Below are 25,132 nucleotides of genomic sequence, written 5' to 3'. Positions count from 1 at the left end.
AAAACTTTGAAATACATACTTCAGATAGAGCACTAATCTTTTTTTTTCTTTTTTTTTTAATTGAACACTAATCTTTACAATGTATAAAAAACACAAAACTTTACACAAATAATACAAAAAAAATCAATATATGAGACAAAGAAATGAGCAGACACTTCACAGAAGATCTATAAGCAATAACAGATATATGAAAGAAATTTCAACATCTCTAGTAATAAGAGAAATTCAAATCAAAACTACTCTAAGATTCCATCTCACCCCAATTAGAATGGTGATCATCAACAATACAAGCAACAATAGGTGTTGGTGAGGATGTGGGGGAAAAGTACACTAATATATTGCTAGTCGAGTTGCAAATTAGTGCTGCCACTCTGGAAAGCTATATGGAGAGTCCTTAAAGAACTTGTAAATGGAACCACCATTTGACCAAGCTAACCCACTCCATGGTCAATACTCAAAGGACTTAAAATCAGCATACTACAGAGATACAGCCACAACAATGTTAATAGCTGCTCAATTCACAATCAATAGATTGTGGAATCAATGTAGATGCCCTTGAGTTGATGAATAGGATAAGAAACTGTATAATACATATACAATGGAATATTACTCAACCATTAGGAAAAATAAAATTACGGCATTACCAAGTAAATGGATGCAGTTGGGGAATATCAGACAAAAACACAGGGTGGGAGGGAGTGGGAAAAGGAAAAACAACCGAATGAGACAAATGTCATTACCCTATGTACATGTATGATTACACAAATGGTGCAACTCTACTTCATGTACAGAGAAACAACAGTTGTGCTCCATTTGTGTACAATGAATCAAAATAAAAAAATTTTTAAATCACAAAAAATAAAATAAAATAAAGACTAATACAAAGCATCCATAAAACAAAGAGTTGGAATTTATTTTTGTTTTTTATCCCCATTTATTTATTTTTTAAATTTATTTTTCTTATAAACAAATGGAATACATCTTGTTTCTCTGGTTGTACATGAAGTAAATGTGTACTATTTGTGTAATCATACATTGACATAGGGTAATGGTGTTTGATCCATTCTGTTATTTTTCCTTCCCCCCACCCCTCTCACCCCTCTTTTCCATCTATACAGTCCCTCCTTCCTCCATTCTTGCACCCCTCTGACCCCCCATTACATGTCATCATCCACATATCAGTGAGATTATTCGTCCTTTGGTTTTTTGAGATTGGCTTATCTCACTTAGCATGATGTTCTCCAATTTCATCCATTTGCCTGCAAATGCCATAATTTTATTATTATTTATGGCTGAGTAATATTCCATTATATATCTATACCACAGTTTCTTTATCCATTCATCAGTTGAAAGACATCTAAGTTGGTTCCACAATCTGACTATTGTGAATTGAGCAGCCATAGACATTGATATGGCTGTATCACTGTAGTATGCTTATTTTAAGTCCTCTGGGCATAGGCCAAGGAGTGGGATAGCTGGGTCAAATGGTGGGTCCATTCCAAGATTTCTGAGGAATCTCCATACTGCTTTCCAGATTGGCAGCACTAATTTGCAACCCCACCAGGAATATATGAGTGTACCTTTTCCCCACATCCTCACCATCACCTATTGATGCTTGTATTGTTGATGATCGCCATTCTAATTGGTGTGAGATGGTATCTTAGGTTAGTTTTGATTTGCATTTCTCCTATTACTAGAGATGTTGAACATGTTTTCAAATATCTGTTGATTGCTTGTTGATCATCTTCTGTGAAGTGTCTGTTCATTTCCTTAGAATATTTTTTGATTGGAATATTTGTATCCTTTTGTAGATTTCTTTGAGTTCTTTAAATATTCTGGAAATTAGTGCTCTATCTGAAGTGTGAGTGACAAAGATTTTCTCCCACTTGGTAGGCTCTCTCTTCACTTTGCTAATAGTGTCCTTTCCTGAGAGAAAGGTTTTTAGTTTGAATCCATCCCAGTTATTGATTCTTGCTTTTATTTCTTGTGCTATGGGAGTCCTGTCATGTAAGTCTGATCCTAAGCCGACATGTTGAAGATTTGGGCCTACTTTTCCTTCTATAAAATAAAGTGTCTCTGGTCTGATTCTGATATCTTTGATCCACTTTGAATTGAGTTTTGTGCAGGGGTGAGAGATAGGGTTTTAGCATCATTCTGTTGCATAATGGATTTCCAGTTTTCCCAGCACCATTTGTTGAAGAGGCTATCTTTCCTCTATTGCATATTTTTGGCACCTTTTTCTAGTATGAGAAAATTGTATTTATTTGGGTGTGTGTCCATGTCTGCTATTCTGTGCCATTGATCTACCAGTCTGTTTTGGTACCAATACCATGCCATTTTGTTAGTATTGCTTTGTAGTACAGTTGCAGTTCTGGTATTGTGATACTCCCTGCTTCACTCTTCCTGCTGAGGATTGCTTTACCTATTCTGGGTTTCCTATTCTTCCAAATTAAATTCATGATTGCTTGCTCTATCTGTGAGATACATCATTGGGATTTTAATTGGAATTGCACTGAAGCTGTATAGCGCATTTGGTAGTATGGCCATTTTGACAATATTAATTCTGCCTATCCAAGAACATGGGAGATCTTTCCATCGTCTAAGGTTTTCTTTAATTTCTTTTATTAGCATTCTGTACTTATCATTATAGAGGTCTTTCACCTCTTTTGTTAGATTGATTCCCAAGTATTTTGTTTTTTTTCAAGTCTATTGTGAAGGGGGTAGTTTTCCTATCTTCTCTTTCTGAAGTTTCATCACTTATGTATAAAATTGTATTAGATTTATGAACATTGATCTTGTATCCTGATACTTTACTGAATTCACTTATGAGTTCTAAAAGCTTTCTGGTGAAATTACTCGTTCCTGTAAATATAGAATCATGTCATCAGCAAATAGGGATAGTTTGAGTTCTTCTTTCCTATTCATATCCCTTTAATTTCCTTGGTCTGTCTAATTGCTCTGGAAAGAGTTTCAAAGACATCGGTGAATAGAACTGGTGAAAGAGGGCATCACTGTCTTGTTCCAGTTTTTAGGGGGAATGATTTCAGTTTTTCACCATTTAGAATGATATTGGCATTGGGTTCAGCATAGATAGCCTTTACAAAGTTAAGGAATATTCCCATATTCCTTTTTTTTTCTAGTGTTTTGAGCATGAAGGGATGCTGTGTTTTATCAAATACTTTTTCTGCATCTATCAAAATAATCATGTAATTCTTAACTTTATGTCTGTTGAAATGGTGAATTACATTTATTGATTTCTGGATGTTGAACCAACCTTGTATCGCTGGGAGAAAACGCACTTGAGACTTTTTGCATCAATGTTGATTAAGGATATTGGTCTGAAATTTTCTTTCCTCGATGTGTCTCTGTCTGGTTCAGGTTTCAGTGTGATATTGGCTTCATAGAATGAGTTTGGGTAGGTCCCCTCCTCTTGTGTTTCATGTAATACTTTGAGGAGTATTGGAATGAGCTCTTCTTTAAAGGTTTTATAGAACCTGACTGAGAACCCATCTGGTCCTGGACTTTTCTTTGTTGGTAGGCTTTTGATGACTTCTTCTATTTCATTACTTGAAATTGATCTATTTAAATTGTGCAAGTCCTCCTGGTTCAGTTTAGGTAATTCATATGTCTCTAGAAACCTCTTAATGTCTTTGAGATTTTCTATTTTGTTGGAGTATAGATTTTCAAAATAGCTTCTAATTGTTTTATATTTCACTCATGTCTGTTGTGATATTTCCTTGTTCATTCCGAATTTTAGTAATTTGAGTTTTGTCCCTCTTTCTCTTTGTAAATGTGGCTAAGGGTTTATCAATTTTGTTTATTTTTTCAAAGAACCAACTTTTTGTTTTGTCAATTTTTTGAATTGTTTCTTTTGTTTCAATTTCATTGATTTCAGCTCTGATTTTAACTGTTTCCTCTCTTTTACTACTTTTGGTGTTGCTCTGCTCTTTTTTTAGGGCTTTGAGCTATAGTGTTAAGTCACATTTTTGTAGACTTTTCCTTCTTTTATTGATTACACTTCATGAAATAAATTTTCCTCTGCTTTCATAGTGTCCCAGATATTTTGATATGATGTGTCTTTGTTCTCATTTACTTTTTAGAATTTTTTTGTTTCCCTCCTGATGTCTTCTGTTATCCATTTATGATAAAATAGTGTATTATTTGACTCCAGGTCTTGGAGTAGTTTCTGTTTTTTATTCTATCATTTATTTCTAATTCTGATCCATAATGATCTGATAGAATACAAGGTAGTGTCTCTATCTTCTTGTATTTGCTAACAGTAGCTTTGTAGCATAAAATATGGTCTAATTTAGAGAAGGCTCCATGTGCTGCTGAGAAGAATGTTTATTCGCACTTTGTTGGATGGTATATTCCATATATGTATGTTAAGTCTATATTATTGATTGTGTTATTAAGATATATGGTTACTTTGTTCAATTTTTGTTTGGAAGATCTATCCAGTGGTGAGAGAGGTGTGTTAAAATTCCCTAGTATTATTGTGTTGTGGTCTATTTGATTTCTGGAATTGAGAAGTATTTGTTTGACATACATGGATGAGCAACTGTTTGGGGCATAGATATTCATGATTGTTCTGTCTTGCTGATTTATGCTTCCCTGAAGCAGTATGAAATATCCTTTATTATCCTTTCTGACTAACTTTGGCTTGAAGTTCACATTATCTGAATGAGGATGGATACTATGGCTTTTTTGCTGTGTCCATTTGCATGGTATGTTTTTTCCCATTCTTTCACCTTTAGTCTGTGGGTTTCTCTTTCTATGAAATGAATCTCTTGCAGGCAGCATATTGTTGGATCTTTCTTTTTAATCCAATCTGCCAGTCTATGTCTTTAGATTGATGACTTCAGGCCATTAACATTCAGAGTTATTATTGAGATATGATTTATACTCCCAGTCACTTGGCTCATTTTTTACATGACTTGGTTTCTCCTTTATTTGACTATTCCTTTAGGCTAGTTCCTCCCTTTGCTGATTTGCATCATGTTTTTCATCTCTTCCTCATGAAATATTTTGCTGAGAATGTTCTGTAATCCTGGCTTTCTTTTTGTAAATCTTTTACCTTTTGTTTATCATGGAAGGAATTTATTTTGTTGGCAAATCTGAAGGTAAGTTTTGCTGGAAATAAGATTCTTGGTTGGCATGTGTTTTCTTTCAGGGAATGGTAAATATTGTTCCAGGCCTTTCCAAATTTTAGGTTCTGGATTGAAAATTCTGCTGATATTCGTATTGGTTTCTCCTGGAATGTAATTTGATTCTTTTCTCTCACAGCCTTTAAAATTCTGTTTTATTTTGTATGTTAGGTATTTTCATTATAATGTGCTTTGGTGTGGGTCTGTTGTATTTTTGTATATTTGGAATCCTATAAGCCTCTCGCACTTGATTTTCCATTTCGTTCTTCAGGTAAGGGAAATTTCCTAATATTCTTTTATTGAATAGATTGTTCATTCCTTTGGTTTGTTTCTCTAAGCCTTCCTCAATCCAAGTAATCCTTAAATTTGGTCTTTTCATGATATCCCATAATTCTTGTAGATTCTATTCATGATTTCTTACCATCGTCTCTGTTTGGTCAACTTTGTTTTCAAGATTAAATATTTTGTCTTCAATGTCTGAGATTCTGTATTCCAGTTGTTCTATGCTATTGGTTATGCTTTCTATGGAGTTTTTTATTTGGTTTATTGTTTCCTTCATTTCAAGGATTTCTGCTTGTTTTTTTTCAGTATCTCTAACTCTTTATTGAAATGATCTTTTGCTTCCCATATTTGCTCTTTTAACTTCAATTGGTGTGATCATTCAATGCCTGCATTAGCTCTTTCATCTCACCCTTCAATGCTGCATTTTCTCTTTCATGTCCTCGTTTGCTTCCCTGATCATTTTAATTATGTACATTCTGAACTCCCTTTCTGACATTTCTTCTTCATGCTCTCACTGTGTTTTATTGATATAGCATCTAGGTTTATTTGGGACATTTTCTTCCCTTGTTTTCTCATATTGGTCAGGTATCAGTGGAACTCTGATATATTGCAGATCTTCTCTATTGGCTTATAGCATCCCTGTAGATTTTCTATATAACACCTCCTAGCCTTCAGTAGACTGAATTCTTGCTGAAGGAACTTGATAATGCAGGGCTCTACAAGAAAGCTGTCCCTCTAAGGGTGGTGGCTATCTGGTGAGGTATATTCCCTGTTAGCAGGCAGAGGTGCCTCCACTTGTTGACCCATTATCTGCCCATGGGAAACTAGACTGCAGCCTGGGGCATGGCTGGTCTGGGTGTGTGTCCGGCCTGCCGCCCAGGCCAGGTAGCCTTGTTGTGTGTGGCAGTCTCTCACTAGGTGGTCCTGGTCTGAGAAGCTGCCAGGAGACTGGTCCTGCAGTCAGAGAGACCCTGGCTGTGAACAGAAGGAAGAGTCTGGCTGTTTGCAGAAGTCTCTTGCTGCCTGGCTCTGCTCCAAGAAGTTGTCTGTGTTCCAAGCTGATCCTTGCCCAGTGGGAGAGACCCAGTGGCTCTGAGTTGGTCCCAAGTCTCTCAATACCTCCTCTTCTTGAATCCTGAGCTCTGGAGCAACATGAGATATAGTCACTCTCCACCATATTGGTGTCTTCAAGAGTTGGGTTTTTGAAAAAATGATAATGACAAATCCTTAGCTAAACTGTTAAAAAGAAAGAAAGAGAAGGCCCAAATAAACAAAAGGAGACTTAAAAAAGAAGTCTTAAGCCAGAAACAATAAAATTTAAAGGATCATTAGGGAAAATTTTGAAACACCCTATGCCAAATAAATTAAAAAATCTAGAAGAAATGGAAAAGTTTCTGGATACATATCACTTACCAAAATTGAAACAAGAGGATACAAAATAAATAATAAATCAAAGTCAATTATTGAGCTTGAAACAGTAATAAAAAGTCTTCTGATTAAAAAAGAAGAACAAGAAGCATAATCCTAGGACCACATGGAATCATTACTGAATTTTACCACATTTTTAAACACCAACACCAGTGCTGCTAAAACTAATTCAAAAATAGGGAAAAGAAGATTTTAAACTCATTCTGTGAAAATGGCATTACCTTGCTAACAAAATCTGGAAAGGCACAACACAAGAAGAGCTATAGATCAATATCTCTGATAAACATATATATAAAAATCTTTGATAAAATGCTTTCATATTTAATTAAGAGCATATTAAAAGAATGATATGCAATGACCAAGTTTGTTGCCTTCCAAGGATGCAAGAATGGTTCAAAAAGATAAATCAATAAATGTAATAAGCCTATAAATAAAATCAAAGATAAAAATCCCATGATTATTGCAGTAGATGCAAAAAATCATTTGATAAAAATCAGCATCTCAGCCAGGCATGGTGGTGCACACCTGGAATCCCAGCATCTCCAGAGGCCAAGGCAGGAGGATGCAGAGTTCAAACCAGCTTCAGCAAAAGTAAGGTGCTAAGCAACTCAGTGAAACACTGTCTCAAATAAAATACAAAATAGGCCTGGGGATGTGGCTCAGTGGTTGAGTGCCCCTGAGTTCAATCCCCAGTACCCTCCTGGCACCCATACAAGTCAGCATCTCTTTATGATGAAAAGCCGGAATGAATTACATATAATAGAACCATGTCTCAACATAGTGAAGGTGATACATCATAATAAACTGAGAAAAGGTGAAAGCAATTCCTATAACATCAGGAACAAGACAAAGATTCCCACTCTCACCACACTTATCAACATAGTACCAGAAATTTTAGGAAATTAGGCAAGAGAAAGTGAATATGAAAAAGTACCCAGACTACCTAAAGCAATTTTCAGCAAAAGAAAGAACAATGCTAGGAGCACCACAATATCTGATTTCAAATTATACCTGAGAGCCACAGTTATAAAAACTGTATAATATTGTCTTAAAGAGAGGCGAGTAGATTAATAGAACAAAACAGAGAACCCAAAATAAATTCACACTGAAAATGATTATCAACAAAGGTGCTGAATTATTGTAAAAATAACAGCCATCTTCAATCAACGGTGCTGGAAATACAGGATATTCCAATAGAGAACATTGAAACTAAATCCCTAACTTTCACTGTACAAAAATTAACTCAAGATTAAAGAGACCTTAATGTAAGACAGAATCCTTTAGAACTACAAGAGAGAACACAGGGAAACACTTCAAGATCCTGGAGAAAGCAATGATTTCCAAGTTAGTACTCCAACAGCTCAGGAAATCAAAACAAGAATGAGCAAGCATGATTGCATTAAATTAAAAACCTCTGCACATCTAAGAATACAATCAGATGAATAAAGAGAAAAGAAAGAAAATGGGAGAGATAATTTTTGCCATCTATTCATCTGGCAGAGGATGAATATCCAGAATATAGGAAAACTTTTACAACCAAAAAAAAGCAATATAATAAAAAAGTGGATAAATGACCTGAACAGACATTTCTCAAAAAAAGAAAAGCAAAATGCCAGTAAATATATGTGAAAATGCTCAACATCTTTAGCTATCATGGAAATGCAAATCAAATGTACACTGAGATTACACCTTACCCACTTGGGTAAAATGGTTAGTCCAGTTGAAATGGTTATTATAAAAACAGAAAGTAACAAACAATCACTGATACGGATGTGGAGTAAATTGAACCACATGCAATTTTGGTAAGAAGGTGTAATAGTACAAAATCTATAGAAAACAGTAAGAATGTTCATCCAAAAATTAAAATAGCACTAGAATATGGCCCAGGTGTACCAGTACTGGGTATTTTTTCAAATGAAGTGAAATCACCAAAAACTAAAGACACTCGAATGACCATGTTTTTTATGACACTATTCACAATAGGTAAGATATGAACTCAGTTGAGGGGCCAGCTAACAGTTGCATAAATAAGGCAAATATAGTAGGTATACATGATGGGGTAATGATCAGGAAAGGAAAAATGAAATTCTGTCATTTGCAGGAAAACAGATAGAACTGGATTGTGTAAAATGAAATAATTCAGAAACAGTAAGGAAAGTATTGCATGATTTCTCTCTTATGTGGAAAATATAAACCTCAAAATAAATCCAAAAAGAAGGACCATTAGGGACAAGAAAGCTGGTAGTGTGGTGAGGGGAGGTAACCAAGGGTAGAAAGGAAAGAAAGGTCAAAGCATGATGCATGCATGTATGGAATAGACACAAAGAAACCCATTAATTTATACAACTAATATGTGACTATATATATATATATATATATATATATATATATATATATATACTCACTATCTATATGCACATGAAAAAAAGGAGATTAGGAAAAAGGTACATAACAGGAAGAACCATGTGAGGACATAGGAGAAGACAGTATACACAAACCAGGGAGAGGACTCTCAGAAGAACACTTCCTAATGACATCTGAATTGTCAGCCTTACAATCCTCAGAACTGTGAAACAATAAAATTCTATTATTCAAGCACATCTGTCAGGGCGCTTTGTTATGACAGCACAAGTGTGAGAAGAGAAGCAGGGACAGGATGACAGCAGGGGGCTACTCAGAACTCCTCAGTATTAAGTATGGAAGTATTTCAATATTCTAATAATCCACATAGCCACACTGATTTGAGCCATGGAACACACCTTTCTGCAGAGAAGAAGAGAAGATGGACTCTGCCATCCCTCATGGCAACCTTGGTCATCTCCCTGGAAGACAGGGCCATCATGTAAGTCTGTCATGCTATCCAGCAGCACCTGACACCATTCTCATTATTTTAATGTTTGATGACAAAACAGCTTTAACAGTTTGAAAACTGAATTCCAGAATGTGTACAGAAGGGACAGTTCCACATTAAAAGAAATTGAAGATTGAATGAAAACTTAAGGGATGTCAAAAAGTAGTAATAAAGATAATGAATGTACACTTTTCCAAAATTCAAATTATCAAGAAAACTCTATGATGAACTCCAAAATGTCAAAACCTTAAATAAGAGCAGGATCCATTAGATGATATTAAAAAATGTAAACACCAGAACAGGACAGAGTGCAGCCAAGAACAATGGATCCTCTGTTCATATAGCTGGAGTCGACCAAAAAGTCTTCTACTGCTGGGAAAATAGAGAGGTGTAGATAGTGTCACAGGAGAAGCAAGGACAGGCAGGCAGCAAGGGGATTCTCAGGACTCCTTACTAACAAGTACGGAAGTATTTCATTCTGTAATAATCCACAAAGCCACACTAGCTAGAGCCATGAAATTCAGCCCATGACTACAAGTGGAATAAGTCAATGAAGAGCACTCTGACAGAGGTGATACTTAGGTTTGAATAAAGGTATGGACCTTATATAGATAAGGCATCCTGGAGGATAAGTCCACATAACATTTGCCTTTCCATTCATTGTTTTTTTTGCAAGCATTATAAAATACTTTATTACAAATTTCATCTTAGTTATTTAGCAAAAAGAACAGTTAAAAACTATTAACATTTTTTTAAATTTTAAAAACCTCAAGAGGAAAGTTGAAAAATTGATTACTGAATCAGAGACACAATATTCCCATTAAGAAATACAGACTGAAAATACAGAGCTCTTCCAGGAAACAAAAAAACATTAATCCCTGTTGCTGGATATGGGGGGAAGGGCAATGGTGAAATTTGAAGCTTCAGAAACCTGGGCATATTCCTGAGTTACTTATGAACATTTGAGATGTATGTAAAATTGAATACTGGAGCAGAAATAAATTTTTCCTTTTCGAAGGCCAATCTTATAACAGATGTGAAAATTTATGGCTAAATACTTGAAAACACCTTTCTCTACAGAATAGTGGGCAATTGGCTCATGTGAGGGTGAACAATGGGGGGGGGATGACTTTCCAGTCCACTGTGGATGTGGATATGATGTTTATCATGGACAATCTTACAGTCTTAAACTACCTGTCTCATCACTTATTAGACAAATCACTGCTGCTCTCATGCAATGAAGTCTCTGAAGGATAACAGTGCAGAAAACATAGATATTAAAGAACTGGGAAACCCTGGCCAAGCTATACAAAGATGATTATTCTTAAAATAATCATCCAGTATTTCTACTGGACCCTACGACTCTTTTTTACATGGCATCTTTGGGAGTTGGCAAAAAGGTTAAGCCACAGTGCCAGTTAAACTTGTATTTTTGTTTGTTGCTTTGGGGAGTTATTTTCATTAAGTATTCAGCAAATCTTGTGATGAAGGAGAAACCCAAAGAGCTAATGAACACAGACTAGGAGGGTTCTGATGAAGAAGGAAAAATCTGTGCACTAAAATGTAATGATGTGGCAGTGCAGGGAAACCAGAGTTGGAGCCAGGGCCTCACCACTATAAAGAGCATCTACTGGGGCTGTAAATGGGGCCAGGAGCAGCACCATGCTGCAGGGATGGCCATCCCCACTTGGCTTCTCCTTGAAACACAATTGCAGCTGCATTCTGTATCACTAGAAACTGCAACATAATATTAAATCAGTTGGTTGATGTGTGGCTCTGTGTTTCTTGGGACTCATGTGACAGGGACGAGTGCCTGATATGCTGACCAGAAGCCTGGACAGCCACAGTGGTACTGCCAAATGAACTTTTTAAGAAGCAAGTTTTACAGTGTCATTGAGCTTATTTGGATCTCTCAGAGAGAACACTTAAAAGCTAGAGGAGTAAGTGTTGGAGGGAAGAGGCCAATGAGGGAGAAATCAAATCAGAAAAATATGAAGGTGGGCCACGTGTATAAGGGCATTCTCTATCAGATAAGCTGCTGCTGTAGACCATGGAATGGAAAACTTTCCTTTAAAGGGCCAGACAATAAGTATTTTAGACTGTGTGGGCCACATGGACTCTGCTGAAACTACTCAATTGTGCCACAGTTCCTGAGAAGAAATGGGCAGGTCTTTTTCCATTAAATTTTACAAAAGCAGGAGGTGGGCCAAATCCCAGTATACAGAGCTTCTCAGGCAGTCAGAGAAGAGACAGAAGCAGGGGAAGGGGGAGGGGAAAGTGGCAGATGACCTAAGTGGCCTGATTTAGGAATCCATATTGAGGGCCACAATTCATAGATTTGCACCAGGATAGACAGGTTTGCTGACAAGGGCAATGACTACTAATAGCCTGTGGCACAGTGAGAGAAGGCATGAGTGACACAATCACCAGGCTCAAGACTCTATCCCTCAAAAACTTTGGGGCATACATTTTACCATGCTCTTTCATCTCCTGAATTAGAATACTTCAGTAATTGATCAAAATGTGAAATGTAAGTGGTCAACATGGTGACCAGTTTGCCATGATGGCAATGACTGACAATGAAGTTTCTGATTTTCTTTTCTGCAGCCTTGACCTTCTCTTATACATGGCACCCACTGACTCTGAGAAGACTTGGGTAATGAAAAAGGCTCCACTTACAAAAGCAAAGGCCCATCCTCTCCAACACTGGGCTTTGGTGCAGGGTTCACAGAGAGCTGTTCATGCTGTGAAAGTTCCCTCGGGATGCATGGCCGTCAGGCTGTGCACTCACATTCCTCTTTAAAAGTGTCCTGTGTAGGTCCTGAAGCCTGTCTGTCCCCTTTGTCTTGACATGTGACACAACAGGCTGTGAATCCTTGTCCTTGACATGCAGGACAGGTAAAAACAAGATGGTGGCACTTGGAAGCGGGGCAGAATTTATGCTGGTCCCACTGTGCTCCACAGTATGAACATTCTGATAACACATCACTGTTGTAGCACAGGGCATAACCCTTGTAAAAAAAAAGTGACTTGCCCTTATAAAAACAATTGGGAAACTCTTCCAGGTACTTCTGGATACTAGCCTTGTGCTAGATCACATCCTTACACACTCCCTTGGCCTTCAGGTAGGCTGAACCATGCTCACAAATGATGCCCCCAGTTCAGTACATCAGCACCCTCTTCTCTCTGAAAAGTTCTACATTTTTGTCAACAAAGCTAGGAAAGTAACTGAATTTCCTGATGTCTGGGGCTAAGCAGCCCTGCATTAGACCTATTTTGCTTTCATAGAAGTTTCTGCAGTCTAGTAGAAAAGTATCACTTTGTTTTAGATCTGGCTGAGATAAAAACTTTTCTACTTCTTTATGAAATTCACCTGGGGATAAATGGATTCCAGGCTTCTTGTAGGAGATCTTATTGGGGCTGAACCACATGGGCATGATTTCTTCAAATACACTGACATGCAATTCTGGAAAACAGTGAGCTCCTCCTCTGCTGGTGTTAAAAATCTTCCTTACAAAGATAATCCTTAAATAATGGACAAGAAAGCGTGGCTTCTACATAGAGTCTGGTGGTCAAATTGCTTCCACCAACTGTCCCATTGATTCCTTCAGTAGCAATTCCCATCTTGCATGTGTGGTGCAAGTGCTGACACAGAGTTGTCTGCCAGGCACAGATCCACTGGGTATCCTCTAGGTCACAGTAGCAGTAATAAAGTAGTATCTCCCTTTCTTCACTGTGCAGGTCACTTTCCAGCTCAGCAGGGCTAAAGCAGCTTGCATCAGGGAGCCAAGCAGCCACCTTGTGGCTATGAGTAAGGTACTCTTTTAGAGGGTTCTCTTTGTCCACAGATGTGATACTGTTTGAGGTACTCAATGTTGTAGCCAGTTGCTTTAAAATTAAAGTAGTCTGGTGATAAATTTCATCAGCAGGTTTTGTTGCCACATGTCTACGGATGCTGGTCTGGTTCATGAATAGCTGCTGGCAGCATTTCCACCATTTTTCTTCACATTCATAAGGAGCTGCAGGAACTTGTTTGGTTTTGATGAAAAGGGCAAAGGCCACCATGTCGAGAGTCTCTCCCAGGTTTTTCTCTGAGGACCTGCCTCTGCAGAAATCATTGGCATGATTTCTTCAAATACACTGACATGCAATTCTGGAAAACAGTGAGCTCCTCCTCTGCTGGTGTTAAAAATCTTCCTTACAAAGATAATCCTTAAATAATGGACAAGAAAGCATGGCTTTTACATAGAGTCTGGTGGTCAATTTGCTTCCACCAACTGTCCCATTAATTCCTTCAGTAGCAATTCCCATCTGAATTGCTGAGAAATTGCTGAGGTCTGAGAAATCATTGCCTTTTCTCACCCTTGAGCCCAAACCCAGGCTGTGCATTCGCTAGGTTTGCAAAGTCACCTCGGTACAGAAGTCATCGTGCATTCTTGCCATAAGTCTCAATGCCTCACCTTTTGAATTGCTCAATAAATGCTGGTGCTCTAACTGAACAAATAAAACATTTTTATCTCCATGTAAGTTGAACATCGTAGAAATGTGTAGAATGACCCATGGAGAACTACTTTCTGAATGGACATCATTTTTGATGAGCCATTTTCACATTTGGCTGAATGGTGAGTGCTTTCTCACAGACTATCTATTTTCCTTCCAAGGATCTTAGGGGGAAAAAAGGAGGGCTCTATCCAAATTTTAAGTTAGAAATTCCCCACCTTGGCATACATGGCATGCACAGGGCAGGTGATGAAAGGTTTTTGAGGCAGGGACCTCACACAGAGCTGTGGGCAAAGATGAGGAGTACAATGATGGACCACCTATACGGAGGCTGCACATCCAGGTGTGACAGGGAGAGACATGCTCCTGGATCTTGGCATGAGGCCACCATGGAAGAAATACTGCCACCTCAGCTGTGGGCTCAGAAATCTGTCCCTGCCAGGGTTGTCTCCAAACAATACCACAGAGCTCAGGGAATGAGCACCCTGGCCTCTTCTGCCTCTAGCTTGTCTCTCCTCAGAAGTGTCTCTTATTAGGTGAAGATGAATCATTTCCAGAGGTCCAAGAAGACAGGTTGATGCAGGATGGCATGCAAACAAGATGCTGCTGAGAGGTGACATGCAAAAAAAAAAAAAAAAAAAAAAAAAAAAACTAAATAGTGCAGTTGTGAATGTCATATATTTCTATGTATTTGATACATATATGTATATGTATCTGCATTGATGATCTGAGAGTTTTAAAATGCTTCTTACTTAATCAACATCACAAGAGGAGATGATAATAAAGAACATGCTGCATGACTTTCAGTGCTGATTTGTCTATCGTTTCACTGTGACACTTCACTCATGTTTCTCTATTTATGTGTTTAGAGTGTTGCCAAGATCAAATAATGGTTTAGGGGATTTGTGAGATGGAAAAGATAAAAATCAACAACATGAACTCCCAGGATAGAGATGTAGTATCTCAATGTGGAAACATTGAAAGTTTATGAAAATGCAAAGGGAAAAAAGAAGAAAAGTACACATTACAGAGACCAAGAAGATTAAGAACAAAATGGGCAATTATTTCTTAGCAAACTCATTGATGGAAAATTAAAAAGAAAAAATAGAAGAAATACAGGAAAGAAAAAGATTCTTACTAACTGCAAGAACAATTAGAACAAATAGTAACTTAGTCATTAAAGCAACCAGCAAGAGTGAACTCTGTAATATTTGAAAACATTTAAAGAATAGAGAAATTTGTGATTTGTTGTGGGTTGAAATGGGTACCACAAAAGTTTTTGACATCTTAACCCAGCACCAACATATATGAACCCATAACGAAACAGATTTTAAAGACATTCAGGTTAATATGAGGACATTGAATAGACACCAATCCAATGTGACTGTGTTCCAAATATATGATGTTATCTTCATTCTCCAAGGGAAAAAGCACTATTGCAAATGAAAAAAACTCAAAACAGACCAAAAACCAGGAAGCATTCTACAATGTTATCTGTAAGAAAAATTCCCTTTGTAGATGATAATGTGATTGACAATTCTAAGCATTTTTACTTGTAAAGAATTGTCACAGAAAAGAATGGCTCCAAGCTTCCCCAGACACAGCTACACTATCTGTCCTTCTCATCACATTAGCAGTGACACATCACACTCCCGACAGTCCCAATGGCTTCTCCCTGTGTTCCCTAAGGTCAATCACATTCATAATCATGCTACTGTTACACAATCAATTGTAATTATTTCAAGGGCAAATGTGGATTGCTGTGTTTTGCAAACAGGTGGAGGTCTCTGTGATTACTCAGAGGTTTATCAGAGTGCCCATCCCTAGACTGAGCTGTCATACCCAGAACAGACCATCTCCCCATAAACATGTGGCCCATGTTTCTCACACACATGGAACCACAGTTATGCAAACCACACAGGTGAAACTAACATCCAGAAAGTAATAAAATGCTGTGGCAGCCACAGTGAATGGGGATTAGAAAATGCTAAACTAGGAATCATGGCTGGCACAGCCCTGAAGTCCTGAACAGGTTTGTAGTTTAGATTTCCCACCCTCATCCACTCTCATTATGTCTGCAGCTCTTCTTCCCCTTTTTTCCAATACTTGAAATTGCTGCCATCTGCTCCCTGATGTTGTCACAATCACTACAAATTTTATCAACAACATCTTAAGTGAGAGACATCTATTAGTTCAGTGACCCACAGAAACACTTCAAGGAAGACCATTCCAACACCTATTTATATGCATGGATAATCTGTTGCTACAGACACTTTACATACCTATGTGAAACATCAAGAAAAACTTCAAGGGATGTATGAATTTATTTTGTACACTGTGGTCCCTGGAGTGAGAGAAACTTTCCACATTCCAAGTCTATGACATAGGCAATTCACTCAGTATGTCCAAACATTAATTCCTAAAATTAGAATGAATGCTAATAATGCTGTAGTGAAGGGAAAATGAGTTACAATATTACAACACTACATAATTCCTACTGAATGATTTTATCATTATTTTTATTTTTGTTTCCTTATTATTACCAAAAACATGATGATTTTGATGTTACCACGGTTTTTATTTTTACTACATGTTTGAACAACTTAACTCTTACTTCCCACCTAAAACTACACAAAATTGTCATATATTGTTTCCAGAATTAACCAATTACTTTTCTAGGACAAAAGTTAATGTTTAATATCTACTAGAGACTTACAATTCTGAGAAGAAAATGAATATTCTTTCAAGCAATTTTTCTAGTCCCTTCTTTGAACATGATATTTAGTGGGTATCTACCAATTTAATTTGGTGTTAAAGAACTGTCTTCTCTACTCCCAGTTACTGCTACTCTCATGGTTAATGAGTTGCACTCATGCAGTTCTTCAAACTGTGTCTGTTCTCTCCACACTGCCTATGCACACCTGCTACTTGGTGCTGTCTCTCCAACCCTGGGGTGAAATCCAGGGTCCCTATAGCTTACCATCTTATGTTTAAATAAGAAAAATCCACTGGTTCACTCCAGACTCAAATGAAGCCTGGTTACAGTAATTACATTGCCAATATCAGGTTAATAGTCAAAACAGGACATTGCATTTAAACATGAACTTTCTCCCAGGAACAGCCAGGCTTGCTGAAATCTTGTACAGCCAGGCCAGCAAGCAGGATGTAGAATTTTCAATCGCCACTTGATTTATCTATCTTCTCAACCCTACCAGCCTAATGATCATGTCTTCTGACTACTTCAAGTCCAGCAGCTACCCTGAGATTCAAAGAGCAAGAAAATATCACTTGATGGATGCTGTTCTTCCCTGAACCCACAAGGATGCTCTCTGGAATGGACATGTGATCAGAGGGAATATTTCATAGGCATTTCCTGCATTTTCCAGGGTCCTGCTCCTGTAACTCTCCTGGCTTGTCATCACAGTTTTCAGCTCTCATTGGGTAGAACCCTTGCTGTCACCATTTCTTTCTAAACCTCAGGGCTCTTGAGCTATATTCTACCTTTATACTCTGTGGTGAGAAAGCACTTATTCCCAAGTCAACCTCTTCAGTGTTACTGGGGACTTCAGCTTTCTCCTAGATGGCTCAAAGATGGTAAGAAAATGGTCTCTGATCCCCAAATATCAGACGGAACTTAGGCAGGTTCTCACAGTTGGTTCATAGATTGGAATTGTTTTAAGAAAAACTAAATCAGATGATTAGGAAAAGCTTGCAGTTAAAAAAAAAAAAAAGAAATGGTTCTAGTACTAGGTTGCACATGGGACTAAAGACCATTAACCACCTCACCTCTGCAGATTACACTCAGTCAGAAAAGAGGAAACTCCATCTGGAAACCATCTAATTGGCTGCAGTCAGCACGTTTGACCACAAGGCACATGGTCAGATCAGTCGTCAGCACAGGATTGCCTGAAGCTGTCCTGCTGTGATTGGCTAAGAAATAGTTGCTTGATTACAAGGGAATTCTTATAGTTAGATAGTTTACACCTTATTTGCATATCAAGATAGATTACAGTTCACCTATATGGAAGCCACTTTGGGACAAATTTTATGACACAAGTATGGAGGCTGGCTTGGGGCAAATTTATATCAGTTTAACAATTAGCACCATTTATTCATATTTTTTGGGGGGGTGCTGGGGATAGAACCCAGGGCTTTGTGCTTAGAAGGCAACCACTCTACTGACTGAGCTCTCTCCCCAGCGCCTGTTCATATTTTCAAATCTTTGAGACAGTGACCAAAAATTTTAATGTAGATACCGACACTATCTTCTACAATCATCAAAATCAAACTGCTTGAATTCAATATAGACTTTGTAATTTCCCAGTGTAAAGTTATTTAGATGAGCTAGGCATTCTGAAGCATGGCTATATTTGACCAATCAGGAAACTGAGACAGGAGGATCACAAATTCACGGCCAGTCTCTGGAATTTCAGGATGAGAAACAAATTTTTAGACCCTAATGAAAATAAAATATAAAGAATAAAAAAGTAAAAAAAAAAAAAAAAAATGGATATGTGGCTCTGTGGCAAGCCAGCCCAAGGTTCAATCGCTGGTAATGCCACTGCCCCAAAAAGGAAGTTAGATGTCTTATAGCTTTTATGCCTACCTTGTCAAGTCCAGGGATATTCCAGGAAAGCAGTGCATGACTGTTTGAAATGAGTTCACAATGCAGTGTCCTCCACAGCCTGGGGATGGTTGTGCATTCCTCTCATTATTACAAGGAAATGTGACACAACCCATTCACGGGTGGCCCTGAGCCTCCAATTCTGTAATCATCATGTAAAATCCATTCTTTTACATCACAGAATTCTGATTCTCTTTTTAATGCCTATGATTTAAAAATAAAAAAAACACATAACAAATAAAATTAATAAAATTGAACTTTTATTTTAAAAATCACATTCATTTGCTCAATTGTTCTCTTTTAAAACAAAATCACTTTTAGCTTTTAATTCACTAAAAACAAAATAAATGACACAGACATTAATGTAAAACAATAATTGTTTGGCAAAAATGCATAGTGGAGTAACTTACTAGAAATGCTTGAGACAAGAATTGTTTCACAGTTCATAATTTTCAATTTTGAAATACTAAAACACATTTTACTGGTTGAGTATCCCTAATTCAAAAAGGTAAAAGTTAAAAGTACCAAAATCAAAAAGTATTTGAGCACTGCTATGATGTTCACAAAATATCAGATTTGGGATCATTTTCTATTTTGGTTTTCAGATTGGGGATGCTTAAACTGTATGTAAATTATGGCATATGAACCCTTCATAAATTTTGTCTTTGTTCTTGTGGACTTGAACTCCTAGGAGCTCCTGGCTCTGTTTACCTCTCTAGTTCACAAAATACAATGAAAATTGTCCAACAGGGTGCAATATGATATTGTTAGCAGATCAGAAACTCCAAACTTTGATCCTAGAAGAATAGGTGCAGGTGGAAATCCAATTAAGGGCATAAAACCAGCAGGAGAAGTGACACAGCTGACACTGGGGTCATCTACTCACAGTAGTTTTAAAAGGCAGAAAGAGCAAACTGAAGGGGCAAGGTGACCCTAGGATACAGTCAGTAGTGCTGCAACTGTAGCTCCCCCAAGTGGTTCCCAGTGGTGCAGTTAGGAGAAAATACATTTGATGAACATTTTCTCTGTACTCTACTGACCTTTGGAATGCAGCCAAAGATTTCAGGTTCATCAAAGTGTTTTCCTTTTCCATTGTGGGGAGTGATATTTCACACACACCTGTCCCCTCTGTTATGTGGTAACATCTCTTTTATGTCACCTAATGTCTTTCATCAAATTCAGCCAAGGACACCTTCAGAGTGCTGGCACCTCCCAGGGTGTGGTGACTTTCACCATCTGAAAAAGAGCAGGAGGAGTCCCTGCACAGTTCTCATTGGCATGAGGGGCTTTTTGTGTTAAATGGTTAACAGCAAGCTCCTGAAAGTCTCTCATGTATTCAGACTCTAGAAACTTGTTCTATTTCTCTTTGTTCATGAATATAGTTCATAAGGACATACAGTGTAGAAAGGATGCTTTAGTTTCTCCCTGAGCTGAGATTTTATTTTAACATTCTTTGGAGGAGTCACATTTCCTCTATTTATTTTTATTGTAATTACTACAAAATAATAATTGTATAGAGAAAGGGAACTCAGTGGGATATTTCCACACATGCATACATGGCCCTCACACCACCTCCCCCAGCACCTTTTCCAATCCCTAGCAACCTTCTTCTACTTTCAAATCTTTCTTTTAAGTTTCCACATTTGAGAGAGAACATGCAGCCCTTGTCTTCATGTCTCTCTGTGTCATTTCATTTAACACAATAACCTCAGTTCCATCCACTTTCCTGGAAATGATAGGACTTCCTTCTTCTTTATGGTCCAATAATAGTCTGTCATATATATGTATGTATACATCTATATATATATATTTATATATATGAAGAATATATATGTACTTATAAATAACATTGAAAATATGTACATATGTATATAAAGTATGCATGTATAAACATATATACATATATAAAGTATATATGCATACATACATAGACATACACCTATATACATGTATATGTATACATGTGTACATGCTAACACACACCCGGATATGCATAACCATATTTTTTTCTCCATTCCCCTGCTTATGGACACCTAGGTTGATTCTGTACCTTAGCTTTGTGAACAGTGTCACAATCATCATAGGTATGCAAACATCTCTAAAGGCAGACTTAATTTCCCTCAGATAAACACTTAGATCTGGGACAGCTGAGTCATAGGAAAGTTCTATTTTCAGTTTTTGACAAGCATTCTATCTATTTCCAAAGAAAATATACTAAATTACATTCTCAAAAGCAGTGTATATGTATTCCTTTTTATCCATATCTTAGTCGGTATTAATTTTGATATGATAGCTATTCTAACCTGAAAAAAATCAAAAATCATAATTTTGACTTGTGTTTTCATGATGACAAATGATATTGAGCATTTTTTCATATGTTTATTGGTCATTTGTATTTCTTCAAAAAAGTATTTTTTCAGATTATTTTCCCACTTTATTGGTTTGTTTTTTTATGTGCTCTTTTGAGTTTTTATATATTCTATATGCTAAGAAAAAATAATTGATAGACAGCCTACCCACTGCCTTTCTTGTGGGAGACATCTCTTTCCTGGAGCCTCCCAGAATCCACAAGGACCTGGTCTTTCAACTTCTCTGTGAAGAGCAAAGTCCACTCATCCTCTCATGTGACTCATGTCCCATCAACCCGTGAACCTGCTCCTTCTCATGTGAACCAGCTCACATAAGAAAACTCTCCCTTATCTGTCATCTTCTAGAAGATTTCCCACTGCCTGGAGACTCTGTTCTCCAAGAATCAGCCATCTTGGGTTACACAACCAGCCAGGATGCAGCCTTCTTTACCCTTCCCTGGAAACAGACTGGGAAAAACACTTCTCTGTCTGCAGCCAGGATGTTCTACAACTGAATTCTCACCTGACCCACAACAGTGTATTGGTTGATTTCATTTAATCTTCATATCACTAATTTCTTACAACTAGAGGGAAAAGATTCATTAGTAGTTACTCTTAAACTGAAATTCCTGAGACCAAGAACATCTTTCTGTCCTTTGTACCCAAATGGACTTATAAAACTAATACAATCTTGATCAAAATCCCAGCAGACTTTTTTGTGGAAATTAACAAGCTGATTGTAAAATGTACATGGGACTTCAAATGACCTAGAATGGCCAAAATAATTTTTGTGGAAGACCTAAGGATTTATTTATATTACCTGATCTCAGGGATGAAAGGATAACAAAAGTTAGAGTAATCAGTCTTAGGATATCAGCATTGAGGTTGGCATACAGACCAGTGCAACTAAAGAGACAGCTCAGAAACAGATCCACATACAAATGGTCATCTGATTTTCAAAAAGATGATTTTCTAAGATGATTCAATGGGGAATGAATGGTTTTTCAACAGAACAATGGAAGTGACTATCCAAGTGGAAAATAATATTCTACAAATTTCATCTCACATCATGTGTAAGATGTTGGATTGTGATCTGCCAAGATGGACATCTAAGTCATAGGCTTCAGCATCTGCATGGATTTCAGGTCAGTCAATGTACAGAGGAACAAATATCCTTCAAGTTGAGCACACTCCTCAGGATAACAGGTACTCTGCTTGAATGGCTTAGAGATACTCTGCAAATCCTCTGTCCTTGAGGCCTGAAGAAATTATTTTTTAATAATGACTTTTAAGACTAGTGGAATCTGAGGTCTAAGAAAGATATGTGACCTGCACATGCAAGAAGGTAACTGTAATATGTAACCTAGGTAACATGATATGAACCTGAAAGATATAATAAACTGGACTTGTTTCCCACAGAAGCCACTTTTCACTCTTTCCCATCTTATATGCTTGCCTCTTTATTAGCTCTGCCCTTAAGCCTTATAGCTGGACCCCAATTAACATGTACAAGTATCTGTAAGAAAAGACCATGTTCTTGGTTAAAAGACCACCACAAGGTAATAAATTTGAGGATTTCAAATGAGATTTTAGTGGATTAATTGAGCAGGCTCTGTATTCAATGACATGTGTCTTTACAAGATGAGAGGAAGATACATATGAGAGAGGAGGAACACAGGAGATAGCCAAGGAAAGAAGTGAGGGAAGCCTAGGGTTATGCTCCCAGAAGACCAGAAAACCTTCAGCCCAGCAGCTGAAATAGGCTGGAGAGGACTCTCCCTCAGAGCTGGCTGAGAAAGCAGGGACCTGACAACACCTTGATTTAGGCTTTGCTCCTCTGGAACTCTGAGGGTGAAAATGTCTGTTGTAAGGACCCAACTTGTGTGTGATCACGTGCTACAGCATCAGCAGAAAAATAACAGAACATACAAAAATTATTTCAAATATGTGACAGGCCTAAGTTTAATCTAGGACATTTATCTAATCTAGAACTATAAAGTTCACATGATGAAACAGGAAAAAGTCCTCATGACCTTGGTTGAGGTAGGGAGTGACTATTTTTGTCAGAGAAAAAAATGAATGCTATCCATTAGCAATAAATAAAAAGAAATTAAAAGAAATTAAATCAAATTATTTTAAGAATACACCATAAGGGAGCAGCTGAGGAGAGCTGGAGGAGGTGGTGTCAGCTAGAAGTTGCTGCTCTTCAGTGTAATTGGCAACCCATCAGGAATCCTTTCTCAGACTCAAGTTAGAAGTGAGAGTTGAAGAAAGTGAGGCCACCATTGCTGCTATGAACTCCTCAAGGGGAGAATGGATTTATCAGTAATGAAATAGAAGATCTTGATAGGAGTCAAAAAAATAATAAAAGGTCCAGCACTAGGGATTCCCCTCCTACCGAAAGCAAGGACCACTTTAAAGACAAAGGAACCACCAAGAACATGAGTGTGAAGGACCTTGGCAGGGATAAGCCTAGGAAGAGGCATAGTGCTTCCAGTGGAAGCAGTAGCAGTAACATGTCTCAGTGGAGTTTCACCTCCAGCTCAGGATCCAGAAGCAGCACAGACTCCAACAATGTCTCCAGCGCCTCCTCTGCATCCAGGTTCTGGAATCTCTAGCACAACCTGCAGCTCCCATTCCAGGAGCTCCTCTATATCTCCCAGCCCTTCTGGGTGCAGACATGTCAAAGGTGGTGATCCTGCTCCAAAAGTCAAACCACCTAAAAGATGAAAAGGACAGCAAAAGGCTGTCTTTTAAACTTCTCCTAAACTCAAAATGCATGTTGGAAATCTCACTAGGAATATGACCAAGGATAACAACATGGAGATATTTTCCACCTTTGGAAAAATTAAAATGATTGACATGCCTGTAGAAAGGGTGCATCCTCATCTATACAAAGGCTATGCATGTGTGGAGTTTGAGAATCCAAATGAAACTGAGAAGCCATTGAAGCACATGGATGGAGGATAAATGGATGGCCAGGAGGTCACTGCTACTGCTGTGTTGGCCCCCTAGTCTAGTCCACCCACCACACAAGGGATTCAGCCCTCCCAGGAGAATGCTGCTGCCACCTCCTATGTGGCATAGGTCACCACCACAGAGGGGGAGGAGGTCTGCTTTACAAGACACAGGTCCCCCATGAGCAGACAGTCCTGCTCAGCAGGACACTGCCATCACAGAAACCACTCCATTTTAACAGCTCCAGATAAACAGACCCACCAAAACCCATCGAATGTTCCACCCAGCTCAGGGCTGTCACTTTCCTAGCTAAAGGAGGGTTGGCAGGAAAGGACCCTTCCCTTGGGCTGGCTTCAAAAGCAGCAGTTGTGGCCTTTCATCTACAGGCAGGTTCTGTATGCAGAAGTGCTGATGGTTCAGGGATGTGCCCATTGAGGTGCCCTGCAGTTTTCTGGTTAGAAAGCTCACCCATTACTGTCTGTTCAGTAGCAGAATCCGCAGGGTCCAGCAAGCTTCCAGGTGGCAGTGTGACCCAGACTTTTCACAGATGACCTGAGCCAGTCTGGCCCACCTCGTTATACCCTTGCTGTTGCTGGGCTATGTCCACAGGAAGGGGGAACAAGCCCCATTCCTGTTAAGCCTCGTCTTTTCCCTGGTTCTTGAATACTCTTCCCACCTCTAGGGTTGCCCCCCACCCATTAGTTGCTACACACCCCTGACCCACTTTTTCCTTATTCCCTGAAATTGGTGAGTAACTTTTGAGCCAGCTCTGCAAGATCATGACTGCCATTCCGGTGGTCCTGCAGGATACCTTGGAAACCTGTACATTGCTTTTTCCTCTCTCTTATTGTACATTCAGTACTATAAACTTGTTCTGAGTTGTGTTACATAGTAGCATTATAGATAAAGTTGGGTTTGTACTTCTTTATGTAGTGATGAAAGTGTATTCAATGAAATCAGCATGAGAATGCAAAATTTCAAAAGCCCCACTACT

The 25,132-nt window shown here is 38.1% G+C and overlaps 3 pseudogenes across 3 annotated transcripts in view; 1 reads left to right on the top strand and 2 right to left on the bottom strand.

Annotated features, from left to right (window-relative positions):
- Window positions 1–13,773, bottom strand: part of LOC306642606 (thiosulfate sulfurtransferase/rhodanese-like domain-containing protein 2) — a 68,779-nt pseudogene extending 55,006 nt beyond the window's left edge. The window contains exon 1 of the transcript in view: window positions 13,507–13,773. The product of the transcript in view is annotated as a thiosulfate sulfurtransferase/rhodanese-like domain-containing protein 2 (transcript). The remainder of the gene's footprint in view (window positions 1–13,506) is intronic.
- Window positions 12,358–13,464, bottom strand: LOC306642607 (thiosulfate sulfurtransferase/rhodanese-like domain-containing protein 2; annotated as a pseudogene). Its single transcript has one exon. The product of its transcript is annotated as a thiosulfate sulfurtransferase/rhodanese-like domain-containing protein 2 (transcript).
- A 513-nt stretch (window positions 13,774–14,286) lies between the features above and the next one.
- LOC306642605 lies at window positions 14,287–24,159 on the top strand (annotated as a pseudogene). The gene is made up of 2 exons: window positions 14,287–14,330; window positions 23,585–24,159. The product of its transcript is annotated as an uncharacterized misc_RNA (transcript).
- Window positions 24,160–25,132: the final 973 nt, after the last annotated feature.

Source organism: Sciurus vulgaris (genome assembly GCF_902686455.1).
Source record: "Sciurus vulgaris genome assembly, chromosome: 13".
Lineage (NCBI taxonomy): Eukaryota > Metazoa > Chordata > Mammalia > Rodentia > Sciuridae > Sciurus > Sciurus vulgaris.
The sequence above is the reverse complement of the archived record's forward strand: the minus strand, read 5'-3'. Positions and strand labels throughout refer to the sequence as shown.